The sequence below is a fragment of the Eulemur rufifrons genome, chromosome 10 (assembly GCF_041146395.1).
Source record: "Eulemur rufifrons isolate Redbay chromosome 10, OSU_ERuf_1, whole genome shotgun sequence".
Classification (NCBI taxonomy): domain Eukaryota; kingdom Metazoa; phylum Chordata; class Mammalia; order Primates; family Lemuridae; genus Eulemur; species Eulemur rufifrons.
This window is the reverse complement of record NC_090992.1, coordinates 23,540,755-23,555,655: the sequence shown is the minus strand read 5'-3', so window position 1 is coordinate 23,555,655 and position 14,901 is coordinate 23,540,755.

Genomic DNA, 14,901 nt, shown 5'->3' with positions numbered 1-14,901 from the left:
CTACCTTCGTCCAGGGGGGCTCACTTCCTTCTTCCAGTGAAACCAGGATTTGGTGAGAAGAAGAGAGGAGAGTGCCCTGGCCTGTGCACTAGGGGCCGTAGGACAGACAGGTCAGGCTTGTTAGTGTGACAACCTTGGTGAATGTGCTTAGCCAGTGCAGCAGAGAGGTTGGGAGCCTCCACCCTGGAGTGGGGATGAAAACCCGCTTCTTTAACTTGCCAGCTGTGTGGCCTTGGGCAAGCGCTGAGCCTTTCCCAGCCTCATTCTTCTCATCTGTAAAATGAAAGTGATCAAAGTACCTACCTCACAGCTTTGTTATGCATTTTGGGTGAGATAATTCATGTAGCCCAGTGGCTGACATGTAATGAGCACTTGATACATCTTAGCCATGATGATTGTTATTTCTCATTTGAGTGCCTCCTGTGACCCAGGCATTGTGCTAGTGATGGGGGATACATTCAGGTCAAATAAGACATTTTGTGCATCCAAAGAGTGTCTTCCTTGGAGACGGGAATGAGAGGACTGTTTCCATAGAGGTGAGCACCGAAGGCTGTGGAAGTGGGGGGGGAGGGAGTTACAGAAGCTCTGCGGGAGTGGTGACCTTGACCCAGGGACTTGTCTCCGGAGACTGGTACCTTAGTAACTACGAAAGGAATGGACTCTAGACACAGGCAGAGCCTATGCACATAGGGAGACACCATCAAGACCATGGAAACAGGGATGTGAAACTTAGAATATTTCCCCCTCCAACTGCCCCCGCCAATAGAAAACAGTTACCAAGTTTGAAATGGATAGGCTGGAAGACCAGAGAGAAGTGCATCGCCTGCTTTTGCTTAGTGATCCAGCCAACGGATAGTTGCTGGGACTTGAAGCATTTTGGGTCGGGTGTCTGATTTCCAGCCACCTGGGCCCCAGAGCTTGGAGGTGCCCAGCGCAAGGTGCATGGGCTGCAATTATTTGTTTGGTGACTTTTGTGTAGAAAAGACCCTTTTCTTCTTACAAGAACTTGCCTCATGGTTATGAGGGGAATTTGTTTTACAGAAAGGGCCAGCACAGTTCAATACTGGAGGATGACCTTGTAGTTTCTTTTCCTTGGTAAAAATTTGTTGACCCCCAAATGTTCCCATGTCTGCCCTGGCTTTCATCCTAAGGCTATGTGTAGTGATCTAAATGAGATAATTATACAGACTATTCAAAATTTTTTTAAAAAATTAAGTGCTATGTAAGGGACTTTTTTTTTTATAGCTAACATATAAAACAATTTGGATGCCTCTCTTTTACACCTATTGAGAGTGAACTGGGAAACCAGCATTAATTTAGCTTTGAAAGGGTATTAAATTTGTAAAGTTATAATAGACACATGTCTCTCTTAAAAGCCTCACATATTGAAAACTCATTCTTTTATTCTAACTCTCCATATAGCAAAAGCAAAGTGCCACCCTTGTATTTTTTGGTGCAAGGGCTGGCAAAGTCATATTTGTAACAACTTTTGGGTTAGACTTTAATTTTCCCTCATATGGTAGGAAAAACACATAAAAGGAAAAGGCGTGAATTCTCGGAAATAGAAATGAATAACTTCTCTGTCATAGCGCACCATGACCAAATGAGGTGTGGGATTTCTTTTCAAAGGACAAGTTATACATTTGCCCGACAGAATTACACAATAGGACTCTGTCTTAAGAGAGAGTTCAGCTTTTTATTGATTTAATACAACTGCAATTTTCCTGGGCTCTGCACTGGGGAAATGCTAATAATGGATCGAGCAGTCGTGCTGATAAATGTAAATGGTCAATGGTTAAAAGACCTTCATATTGTTCTTTTGTTTCTGTGTTTTCTGACTACAAGTCTCATGAAGTTGACAAAATGGCTCATAGCGAAAAGTGCGTCCTGCTAAATAGGAGGCGATTACTTTGCCGTGTTGCTCTGTCCTGCTCCCCGTTCTGGCTGAGAAATGGTCTGGCTGTGCAGTTTAAGTTCATTTGACCTGGCTGCTTCAGCAGTATAGGAGCAAACTGTGCCTCCTTGGAGAGGCAGATTCTGGGGAGCCGGTGGTAGGAGGGGCTGGGTACAGGCCGGGGTAGGTACCAGGGAGGGGACCAAGAAGGGGCTCACCTTTCAGACCCTGACTGCCTCTGATGTCCGGCTTTCCATGCAATGGCTGTTCAGGGAGCTTGTGGGAGGTCTTCTGGAAGTTACGGTGGTCTTCAGAAACAGAACATGTCATGCAGAGGGTGGGAAAGTGACTGGGGACAGAAGGGGATATTTCAGAGGGCAGAGAGAGGGAGTTGTTAATCATAATAAAAGGATAGAATTTGTTATCATAAAATTATTTATTTATTTATTTATTTTTGAGACAGAGTCTCACTCTGTTCCCCGGGCTAGAGGGCCATGGCGTCAGCCTTGCTCACAGCAACCTCAAACTCCTGGGCTCAAGCAATCCTTCTGCCTCAGCCTCCTGAGTAGCTGAGACTACAGGCATGCGCCACCATGCCCGGTTAATTTTTTCTATATATATTCTTAGCTGTCCATATAATTTCTTTCTATTTTCAGTAGAGACGGGGTCTCGCTCTTGCTGAGGCTGGTCTCGAACTCCTGAGCTCAAACGATCCAGACGCCTCTGCCTCCCAGAGTGCTAGGATTACAGGTATGAGCTACCGCACCCGGCCAGTTATCACAAATTAATTTCTTAAGAAGTGTTTTCTAATTGTCTCCCATGTGCCCTGCACTGCTGTGAGGAGGGGCGTTATAAGAGGTAGAAAACAAGATATCTGTCTTTGAGAATTTCACAGCCTCACAAGACTTGCGTGATGGGTACAAGACCCTGCAGGATCACATGATAAATTACGTGATCGGATGATGGATGTGCGGAATTATTTCTTACCCTCCTCCTAACCGTGGACCACATCCAGCTAGAATATTTAAACAATGCCATCTGGATCACACATCTCCCCTGCTTCCTCTGTCTTCCGTTAAGGTCAACTCCAAATTCCTAGGCAAGGCCAACGTGAGCTAGCCCTTGTCTGCTGGGGCCTGCCTGGCCTCCTGCCATCCCCATTGTCATTATTGGTCTCAACAGAGGGGGTCCTCTCTGTCTCCACCAGTGAGCCCCATCACATCCTATTTTGGAGTGTTTGCACATTCTGTTCCCTCTGCCTGGGACTCCTTTCACCTGGTCTTCACCAGACCACAGCCTTGCTTAGCAATGATCCTCCAGGATTTCTCCTTAAACGTCACTTCTAACCACCACGTGCTTCATAGGACCTTGAGCTTTTCGGCTGGTAACGCTTATCATGTTTGGACGCATGTGTTCATATGGTTGTCAGTGAGCTCTCAGTCTCTGCTGTTGTTTGGTGATCTCCACGAGGACGAGGGCAGGGCTGTTGCTTGTCTCGCTCCCTGCTGCATCCCGGGCATCTGGCGCAGGCCTGACACCTAGCGGGTGCCCCGTCAGAGAGTGATGAGTGAATGGATGTGCGGAAATGTTTCACGGGGTCGATGAAATTGTCCTGTCCAAGCACTTTGTTTCTCCTCCTCCTGGAGCACTTGGTGTGTTGTACTAAACACCCCGTTTGTCTACCCGCACGCATCCATCAGCTTCCAGAGGGTAGGGATTGGATCGTAATCATCTTTTTGTCTGCAGAGCCTGGCTCACGTAGGAATTCACTGGAGGTCTGTGGGGTGAGGGAAACAATGAGTGGTGCATGAAGGGAGGGGGACTTACCTGGCTTTTAAAGCATGCGTGGGGATAAGGGTGCAGGAAAAGTGAATTTAAGGATCTGAAATAGCAGTGGGAGCTGGTATGTAAAACAAGATTAGAATTTTTTTTTTTTTTTTTTTTTTTTTAAAGCTGAAAATCTGAATTAGAAAAATACCGGATAGTCACCAGACACAGCATGACAGGATGTACTCATGCTACAAAGATTGGAAGGCTGGGGTGGGGAGGAGGTTTGGAATTCCCCCAGCCGAGCTTTATACCTTGAGTGATGTCTGTCTTTTGGCTCGCTGCTGACCTCAGGTGTTTTATCCATTCAACAACTACCCATCGGGGACCTATCCCATGCATTCTCCATGGGGAACAGTGTTCCTCATCCACCAAGACATGACAATTGGCTCTTAGGGAGTAAAAAAAAAAAAAAAAAAAAAAATCTTACTCTCTGTATGCATAAAGCACAGATATACATATGGCACAGATATGCATACATTTCATAGTGGGAGCGATTAGGAAAAATGTCTGAAAAGGCTCCATAGGAGGATGATAATGAAAAAAAGGTTGAGACACTGACCTGTTCTACGCCAGGCGTTATTCTGGTCAAAGTTCCCCCTCCCGTGGAGTTTTCCTTTTTATGAGGCAGAATGGCAGTAAACAGATAAGTACCTGTGACTGTGAACAGATAATAAATTCTATGAAGAGGAGGAGCAGGCCGAGGGGAGAGGACGTATGGGGTGGGCAGTGCGGCACGTCTGTGGTTATGTAGGTAGAGCAGTTTGGGTGGACTCTGACGAGGTGACATTTGAGAAGAGTCTAGAGGAAGTGAGGGGTGAACACTGGAGACTGTTCTGGGGGAAGAGCATTCCAGGAAGAGGCCACAGCTTGGTGCAATTAGGGACAGCAAGGAGGCCAGTGGGGAGGAGGGGATGGAGGAGGGAAGGCTGGTAGCAGATGAGGTGGGGACAGAGGCAGGGGCCCCGTCTCCAGGGCCCATGTGGGCCGTAGGAAGAGGGGTTTGGATTTTGTTCTCAGTGCGATGGGTAGCTGCTGGAGAGCTTCACGCAGGCGAGTGACGTGACCCGATTTATCTTTTAGTAGATGGCCCTGGCTGCCGTCTGGAGGGTGGACTGTAGAGGCAGGAGTGGAGTCAGGGGACCTGGCTGGTGCCGAGGCCCAGGTGGGAGATGACGGTGGCTTGGGGGAGGGTGAGCGGTTCGATTCCAGGTGCACTGTGAAGACAGAGCTTGCAGGGCTTATAGCAGGATTGAATGAGGGGTCTCCTTCCTACCAGCTGCCTGCCCCTCTTAATCGCTTTCGGGAAGAAACTATTTTTGCTTATGTCTGCAAGAGGCCACAGCCGGGGCAGATGGTTAAAGGTGTTAGTCATGTGTGTTAGGGTGGGTGTTTTCACTGTGTAGCTTCTCCTCCTCCCTCTCCCCTTTCTTTCTTTTCATCAAGCGAGGATGACAACAGCATTCACCTATGGCTTTGTGAGAGTGAAGTGATATGTGCATGCAAAGCGCCTGGCTTGGGTCTGGCACGCTGTTGGCACCTGGTGAGCTGTGGCTTTCATATTGTGTGGCTCCCCTCTTTTCATCAGATTTCTGTGTTGCTGGCTCTCCTGTCTCAGGGTCACCTAAGTTGGAGCACTTTGGGTGTGGGTATCACTTTTCCTCTTTCTATGTCTTGGTTTTTCTTCATGCGAAAGTGGAGGCAGAGCTTGCTTAACAGGTAAAACAGTGGATACTCTCAAATAATGGACATTGTGTTCTAAGTCTGCAAGGCCACGTGGAGCTGAGGGTGATGGAGAAGCCATCACATGTCACTTGAGGGAAGCGAGTGTCTAGTGGATCATGTTGAGAGATCAGAACTGAGGCTGCAGCATGAGCAGCACAAGACGTTTATATAGTAATCACCAAATTGTGTGGATCCAGCCAGAATAAAAAAGTGCCTGGAGCTTTGGCTTAGGGCCGAGGACGAATGGGAGCATGAAGCCCTGCATGGAACAGAGGGACAAAAGGCATGGATGTAGCACAGTGACAGACACAAATAGATCAAGTTTACGCGGAGACGAAATGCACAGCTGCTGCTTCCCCGCTCCGCACTCACGGCAGCCTGGGAGCTGGGATTAGAACCCTGGCAGCCAAACCCCAGAGCTGTCTTCTAAGCATTACACTTTTCTGTCTCCACGTATACCCAGATGCCACCTCAGAATTTTTCTACCTGACACATTAATTCCCCCTTGCTTCATTAAGGTGGTGAAATTCAGGTTCAATTACAGTTGCCATTCATTTGCTCGTTCACTTGTCCATGAATTAAACAATACTTTTGTGCATTTACCATGTGCCACTCATAGTGTTAGATGCTGGGGATCCAGTGGAGAATAAGACACATCTCTGTTCGGGGCTACATTTAGTGGAAATAACACTTCTTGTCTAGGACTTCCAGTCCTGGGGAGGACCCAGGGTTTATGTGCTTGGTGGCTAATTTAGTGGGGCCCTTCTCTGCCTTGAACCAGAAAGTCTCTCAATTGGTGATAAAAATCAGCAACAATCTGAAAAATGAATTATGATGCCCCATTGTGCACGCTGGACCAGAAATTGAGCCACCTGCCATCTTTTTCTGACCTGGCTGAGTTAACTGTTTGACCCTGGGCCTCAATTATAACTTGTGTTCATGCAATGCTTTCTCATATGTTACTTCACTTTGCTCCTTCCAGTACTTGATTGGAGAGAGAGGGCCATTTTCTGAGGGGGTCTCTGATGTGCAGAGAGGTTATGTGACCTGCCTAGTTCTCATAGATGGTAGGAGACAAGCTGGGACTCAAACTCAGTTCTAACTTCTGTTTCCTTGTTTTTATTATCTCATCATGCTGTCATCTTAATGTCTTTAGTCTCTAAAAGTTCCCTCCCTCACCTCCTTCCTTCCTTCTTTCCTTTCTTTCTTCCAAATCATTGGAGTGCCTGCTATGATGAAGACATCATGCTAGAAGCTGGAAATGTTATGGAAAACACACACACACACACACACACACACAAGTTAAAAGGCAACCCACAGAATGGGAGAAAATATTTGCAAATCACATAAATAAGACTTGTATATAGAATATATAAAGAATGCTTACAACTCAATAACAAAAAGACAAACAACCCAATTAAGAAACCAACAAAGACTCTGAATACACATTTCTCCAAAAAAGCTATGCAAATGGCCAGTAAGCACATGAAAAGATGCTCAACATTATTAGCCATCAGGGAGATGCAAATCTAAACCGCAATGAGACACTACTTCACACTCACTAGGTTGGCTGTGATGAAAAGATAGACAATAACAAGCATTGGCAAGGATGTGAAGAAATTGAAACCCTCATACACTGCTGGTGGAATTGTAAAACGGAGCAGCCACTTTGGAAAACAGTCTGGTAGTTCCTCAAAAGGTTAATCATGGAGTTAACATCTGACCCAGAAATTCCACTCTTAGATATACATGCAAGAGAAATGAAAACATATATCCACACAAAACTTATTCATGAGTGTTCACGGAAGCATTATTCATAACAGGCAAAAGGTGGAAACAACCCAAATGCCCATCCGCTGATGAATGGGTACAGAAATTCGGTAGATCCGTACACTGGAACATTATTCATCCGTAAAAAGGAATGAAGTACTGGTACATGCTAAAACATGGATGAACCATGAAAACATTATCCTAAGTGAAAGACACGAGTCACCAAAGGCCACATGTTATATGGTTTCATTTATATACAATGTCCAGAATAGGCAAATATGTATAGACAGAAAATAGATTAGTGATTGCCTAGGGGCTGGGAAGGGCGCTGGAGAGTGGCTGCTAGTGGGTATGGGGTCTGTTTTGGGGATGATGAAAATGTTCTCAAATTGATTACGGTGATGGTCACACAACTTTGTGAATATACTAAAAACAGTGAATTTTATACTTTAAATAGGTGAATTAGATGGGACATGAGTTATAGCTCAATAAAACTATTATGTATGTATTTTTAAAAAAACACTAGCATGGTCTCTGCCCTTGTGGAAAACGTAATCTTGTTGGGAGATAATGTTAATGAAATAATTATAACTATACAATATAATTATAATTATACAATAATTAGTAAAATAATGAGATAATTATTTAGCAACCTAACGGTTACAAATTATGGTAAGTGCTATGAAGGGAAAGAACCAGATATTAAGAGAGAGACTAGCAGGAGGTGAATGGGGTAGGTAAACATTCAAGGGCTCTAACAGAGATCCTCAAAGTGGCTTAAACGAAGTAGACGTTTGATTCTTGCTGATACGTCAGTGCAGGTATAAGCAGTCTAGGGCTTATCTGGAAGCCCCACAATTTTGGGGATCTGCCAGCAGGCTGCTCCGCCCTTCCCTGGGAGAGCTGTCCTCATTTGCATTGTCCCTGGTGGGTCTGCACCATGTCTACAGTCCAAGCCCGAGTAGAGGGGAGGAAAGAGTAGAAAACTCACCACTTCTGCTCACGTCAGCACTTAGTCACATGAGGCTAGGAAGTGAAGTCTTTGTACCAGGTGTTCATGTGCCCAGATACAACTCAGGGGTTCAATCAATATAGAAGGAGGAGAGAACATATGTTGAGCAAACATTTAGCAGTCTCTGCCTAGGCGGCTTCTCTGAGGAAGTGTCACTGAAGGTGAGAACCTCAGGGATGAATTGGTGTTAAAGAGGAAGAGTCTTCTAGGCCAGGGGAACGGCATGTGTGAGGGCCAGGAGGCAGGAAAGACCCGCTACCACATTTAGTAATGTTTAAGGATGCGCGTGTCTACCATGCACGTCCCCTCCGGATGTTTATGACGTATGAACACCAGGACTAGACCTGGTACAGGATATGCCGCTATGCTGGATTTACCGGGCTTTTCTGTCTTGTATCTTGCAGGGCTGGGACAGGCCTGGACTGCACGGAGGGGTCTTTGTGCCATCTCTGGAGAGCCTATGTGTATCCTCAGCTTTGAGAACTGAATTCCATGAGTTGTGTCAGTGTCAGACCTGTGAAATTCAGTTCTTCAGCTGGGATATCTCTGTCGTCGTGGGCTTGAGGACCCCAGGGAGAGTGGATCCCGAAGAAATTTTTCAGTCTGCCGAGGAGCTTGAAAGACTGGAGACAGGAGAATAAAGCCTCAGGCTCTGAGGGACTCAGGAGTGTGGGTTTGTGTGAGAGGCACTCAGGTGATTGTGAGAAGACTTGAATTGTATGCTAAGCAGGGTTCTAACTAGCTAAATGAATGATCTCAGCAAGTCGCTCTTGCTACTGCTGCTGCTGCTACTCATTTACATTTACTGATTGCTCACGATGATTCCAGTACTGTACTAAGTGCTTTACATGCTGTTCTAGGAGACTCTTGGGAAAAATCGCTTTAAGGACGCTTGAGACACATGGCATTGCCATGCGATGATTTTTTTCCCTCTTCATGGCATCAGATGGAATTAATACAATGTGACAATTCTACTTTAGCGTGGACTGCTGAGATTTCTGGTCCCTTTTTAAAATCTATGGTGAAAGAAGATGAGAAACATGGCTACATCCTTCTGCTGGCTCCCCCCTCCCCTTTTCTGAATCTCTACTTCTTTGCCTTCTGTAAATATGTTAGGGCTGCATTGTACCTTTGTATTCCAAATGAGAGAAAAAGAGGTTGTAATTAGACCTCACCACAGCCCCCAGTTTCTCCAAGGAAAAGGAATACAAAGGTTTTGAGGGCTCTCTCCATGTGCTGACATGGTCAGCTGTATGCTGTGGGTCAAATCCTCCAGCTTTTGCTCACAAGTAATATCTGGACTTTATTAGGCTTTAGATTTAGTGGGGAATAAAGAAAGTGATTTGTCTTTTGGGAACTCATCTTTGATTTATCACTGTCTCTTGGTGTCCTGGAATTGCCATGTCATTATTATCTCCAGAATGAAAGTGTAATCTGGCCCTGAGAGGGGAGGCGGGCCCAAGGTGAGAGAGCCGACAGCATGCTCCTTCTCACCCGGTCTTCTCAGTGACACCGAGTTTACTGGATGCCTGCTATGTGCCCAGCACGGTGGCCCAGGGCTTTGCATGTGCGACCTCAGCGAATCTCGCCAAACCTCTTCTGGAAAATGGGGACAAATTAACAAAAGGATGTCCAATAAAAAAAAGTGTAACCATGTTCTACAGATGCTTAAGGGTGCTTGGTTATTATGAAAGCCCCCTGGCGAGGGTGTGGGACATGGGTGTGTTCTCTGGGCCGTACTGATCAAATCAAGGCCCTCCCCCACCCTTCTCACACACTCTGCCCACTTCCGCCCTGTGCTTATCAGGCCCTTAGCCAGTGACTCATTCTAGAACCAGAACATTGGTGAATCTCAAGTGCAACCAGAGATCAGTGTCTTCAGTCTTAGACTGCTGGAGAAAATCCAGAATTTATACTAGAAGCTCCAGATGTTTCAGCTCCTCTGTGCTGTGAATACTGACTCGGACCTAGAACTTTGATTGACTACAAAAGACTCGTTTTTATTTCAGGTGCTCTCTTCCGAGAGCAAGCCTGATAAACGAAATATGGAATTCGTTTATCCATACGAATAAACGTATTCGTATTCGTATGGATACGTATTCGTATTCTCTCTCTCTCTCTCTCTCACACACACACACACACACACACACACACACAGAAACTTAAAAAAAAAACTACTTGGTGTATCTATGAAGAGTAGGCAAAACTTCATTATATAAAAGAATACTTCATTTCATAAGGGGATTTGTGTTAAGATTCCATTAGGTAGCACATTTCCCAAAGATTTTTGAGGTTGTGTTTGCTTTATTAAAACTTAATTGATGTAAGTGGAAAAAGCAGGTTTCAAAATAACTTGAATTCTGTGATTCAAGTTATGTAAAATTATAAATGTCTATAGCAATATGTATAGTGAAAGATGTACATCAATTTATTAACAAGGGTTATCTCTGGGGTGGTGAGATTTGAGATGTATTTTCCTTTTTTTTTTTTTTGTATTTTTCTCTTGTTTAACTCTTACACTGAACATGTTTAATTAAAAACAATAAAGTTATTGAAGAAAATTAATCACTTAATTTTGATGAATTGAGACAGTACTAGTGCTATGCATTTGTTAGAGATTATGTTGCAAAGCTGGGTCTTGGAGGAGTGGAGGGAGGTTCCCCTCTCTTGTCCTATGAAGGAGACAGGCACAGGGCAGTATGTAGTGTGATTTTTTTTTTTTTTTCCACAAGAGGAGAAATGTGTGTGTGTGTGTGTGTGTTTATCTGTGTGTGTGTATGGGAGTCCACTGAGTATTGGGTGGTAAGGTAGTAAGTGATTTTTTTTTCTCTCCCTTATGCTTTTCTGCCCAAATAAAAAAAGAACACTCTGTGTGCTACTTTCCAAAAATCCGTCTATTATAGGCCGGTGGTTTTTTAATGTGGTTTCTGGACCACCAACATCAGTATCACCTGGTAACTTGTTAGAAATGTAAATTCTCAGGCCTGCCCAAGACCTACTGAATTTGTTTTCCCACACCCTTTGGCTGACTTTTACATACACGGAAGTTTTAGCACTGCTGGGGTTAATCAAGGGACATCCCTATTTCACTGAATTGAAATGTAGGTGATATTGGTGACAGGAAAGATGCTGGCCCACTCCTACAAGTGTACATGTAGATATTCCCCAAAACTTATCTCTGAGAGATGAACAGCAGGACCACAAAACTTCAAGATTGTTATCAATGAATATTTCCACCAGTGAATAGATCTCTAAGTTTTTTTTTTTTTTTTTGAGACAGGGTCTTGCTTTGTTGGCCAGGCTGGAGGGCTGTGGCACAATTATAACAATCATAGCTGGGCTCAAGTGGTCCTCCTGCCTCAGCCTCTCAAAGTGCTGGGATTGCAAGCATGAGCCACCATGCCCAACTCTAAGTTTTTAACCTGCAAACTTTAGGTACATAAAACCATCTAAAGAAGTTGTTAGTTAAGGCAGGTTCCTAGGTCATACCCCTGACCCATAGACTCAGCATCTCTAGGGACCTGTCATTTTCACCATCACTCATAACGAATTATATCAAGGAAGTTCTAGGACAGCACTTTAAGCAACTGCTCTAGGCTTTTTCAGACTTTTCTTTTTTTTTTTTTCTTTCCTGTATCCTTACATTTCTTCTTTCCAATTCATCCTTTCCCTTTCTGTTGTGATTGATGGGGTCTCAGAAGCAGATTAGTCATCCTCTGGGCTCTGTGCTTGGGAGAAAACAGCTCAGCTGCTGCTAGAAAGCTGCCTTGGGAGTAACAATAATAATAATGGAAGTATTGATTTGCCATCCTCGGATATCAGAAGAAGGTCATGATTTATCAGCTAACATTGATGGGACGCTGTGGGAAGTTGGACACAGTTCTCAGTAGTCTTCCTAACCATGGCACCCAGTTGCTGTGATTCAGTGATTTAGGGACATGGTAGCTTCCTGAGTCTGCCAGCAGTCAAATTTTTGTTAGTTAAAATGAAAGTATTCTTTTGTCATATTTTTTCACATCTAGATTCTCTTGCCCTCTTTTCTTTATTTTTTTCTTTTTCTTTTTTTCTTTTCCTTTTCTTTGAGACAGAGTCTCACTCTGTTGCCTGGGCTAGAGTGCCATGGCATCAGCCTAGCTCACAGCAACCTCAAACTCCCGGGCTCAAGCGATCCTCCTGCCTCAGCCTCCAGAGTAGCTGGGACTACAGGCATGTGCCACCATGCCCAGCTAATTTTTCTCTATATTTTTAGTTGTCTGGTTAATTTCTTTCTATTTTTTAGTAGAGATGGGGTCTTGCTCTTGCTCAGGCTGGTCTCAAACTCCTGACCTCGAGCGATCCTCCTGCCTTGGCCTCCCAGAGTGCTAGGATTACAGGCGTGAGCTACTGCACCTGGCCCTTCTTTTCTGATAATGTTTCAGAGAGGCAGCTACCAGCTTGGGTGTCCAGGTGGTCAGAGAATCTGGAAAAATGCTCTGGGGGACACGGGCAGGGAATCAGGCATCTCGTCCAGTTCCTCTTTGCTTTTCTCAGCATGAAGGTGATTTCACAACTGTTTTTGAAGGAAGTTCTGCTCCTGTCTCCTGGGGAAGCCCTTCCAAGTAGAAGAGCTAATTTTGATTATTCCTGGGAATGTGCAGACAGTATAATTAGAACTCTCCTTTAGGCTGGGCGCGGTGGCTCACGCCTGTAATCCTTGCACTCTGAGAGGCTGAGGCTGGTGGATCATTTGAGCTCAGGAGTTCGAGACCAGCCTGAGCAAGAGTGAGACCCCTGTCTCTACTAAAAATAGAAAGAAATTATATGGACGACTAAAAATATATATAGAAAAAATGAGCCGGGCATGGTGGCGCATGCCTGTAGTCCTCGTTACTCAGGAGGCTGAGGCAGGAGGATTCCTTGAGCCCAGGAGTTTGAGGTTGCTGTGAGCTAGGCTGACACCATGGCACTCTAGCCCAGGCAACAGAGTGAGATTCTGTCTCAAAAAAAAAAAAAAAAAAAAAAGTAAATAAATAAAAAACTCTCCTTTATTGGATATTTACAATGCTTCAGGTGTCTTAATTAATGAAAGATTTCATCTCCATTTTCCAGATCTGAACACAGGCTCAGGGAGGTTATTCACCTTGCTTACATTTCATATACTAGTAAGTTACAACTGCCTAATCAGAGCTTATGCGCCTCTCTCTAAAGTTTGTGCTGGGATTTACAGTTCATAAAGCATTTTAACACATGTTAGTATTATTTGCTGAACACAGCAGTCCCCAGTGAAGTAGATCTTCTTATAATCCTAATTTTAGAGGTGGGAAAATGGAGTTTTCAAAAGGTTATGCAACTTATCCATCCCCTGTGCCATACGGCTGGTGAAGCTGAACCTCAAAACCACAATCTCTAGAGTGAAAAGATCATTTTTATCTAAAAATTTTATAGGAATATACATAAACTTAGAAGAAAGGAAAGAAAAAAAATCTCCAATGTGAATGAAAATGGAAGTGTATAGAGAGGCCCATTCTGACTTGGTCCTCTGCTTGTGCCTTTCGTAAGCAGGAGTGAGCCCTTATTCCACGATTCCACCCCCTGGGACACAGTTATACTTTAAAATATATTAAAATTACATTGTTGGTAGCTTTTAAGAAACCATAATGTACTTTTGCTCTAGGTCCTACAATGCTGCTAAGATTGGTCAGATTCCATCTGTCTCTGGGCAACAAATACGCCTTCTTATTTTAAAAATTAACTTATTTTTCTTATTATATATGTAATGCAAGTTTATTGCAAATAATTTTGTAAACACAACAAAGTATAAAAGAGAGAACTTTTAAAATGAACCTTTTGTTATACAATGATCATGTATTTTTACTGGGAGTATGAAAAATTCAGAAAATCATATTGGAAAAAAAGTTATCTATAAGCTTGTAAATTATCAATTTGGATTATTTCTTTTCATTTTCACTTTTTAAAACAGAATTGGAATCATCCTTTAAATGTAGTTTGTGTGTGTGTGTGTATGTGTTCTGTTTTTTGTTATTTAACATTTTATCATAAGCATTTCTCCATATCCTTATGTGGTCTTTTTATGCATTTTAAATGGCTGCCTGGGTAGCTCATGGTGTAGACGTGCCTTTGTTTACATGATCATTTCCTTATTATTGGACATTTTGAACCTGGATCTCCTGGCTTCAAATCTGCTATGTTTTCTTCTTTGTCACATATCTTTTTCTATTTCCTTTTAGCTCTTTGCTTGCATTTATTTGGGGATTATTTGTGATGGTTTCAGGAGGGTAAAAAACAGCCCAGCATCTTCTTATTTATTAATCCGTAACAATGCTAGTGTTGAGGATTTGGTACGTGCCAAGCTCTATTTCAAGACTTTGAGTAGATTGTCATTAAAGCCCCCACGTCCCGCAACAACAGGAGGTGCTGCTGTTATTTCCATTATACAGATGAGATCACGGAGGTGCAGGGAGCGCAAGTATCAGAACCCCTTCATTTGTGTTGAGCAAAACATCCAGCTTACAGAGCCTTATACAAATAGACATTTATTTTTTTCTTGCCCAGTCTGAATATAGGCAACTGCTAGCATTGGATTAGAGGCTTAGTGACGTCAAGGCTGCTGTCACCTGCCGTCCTTTTCTCCTGTGACTCTTGATTTTAAAATGGCTTCAACAGCTCTAGATAT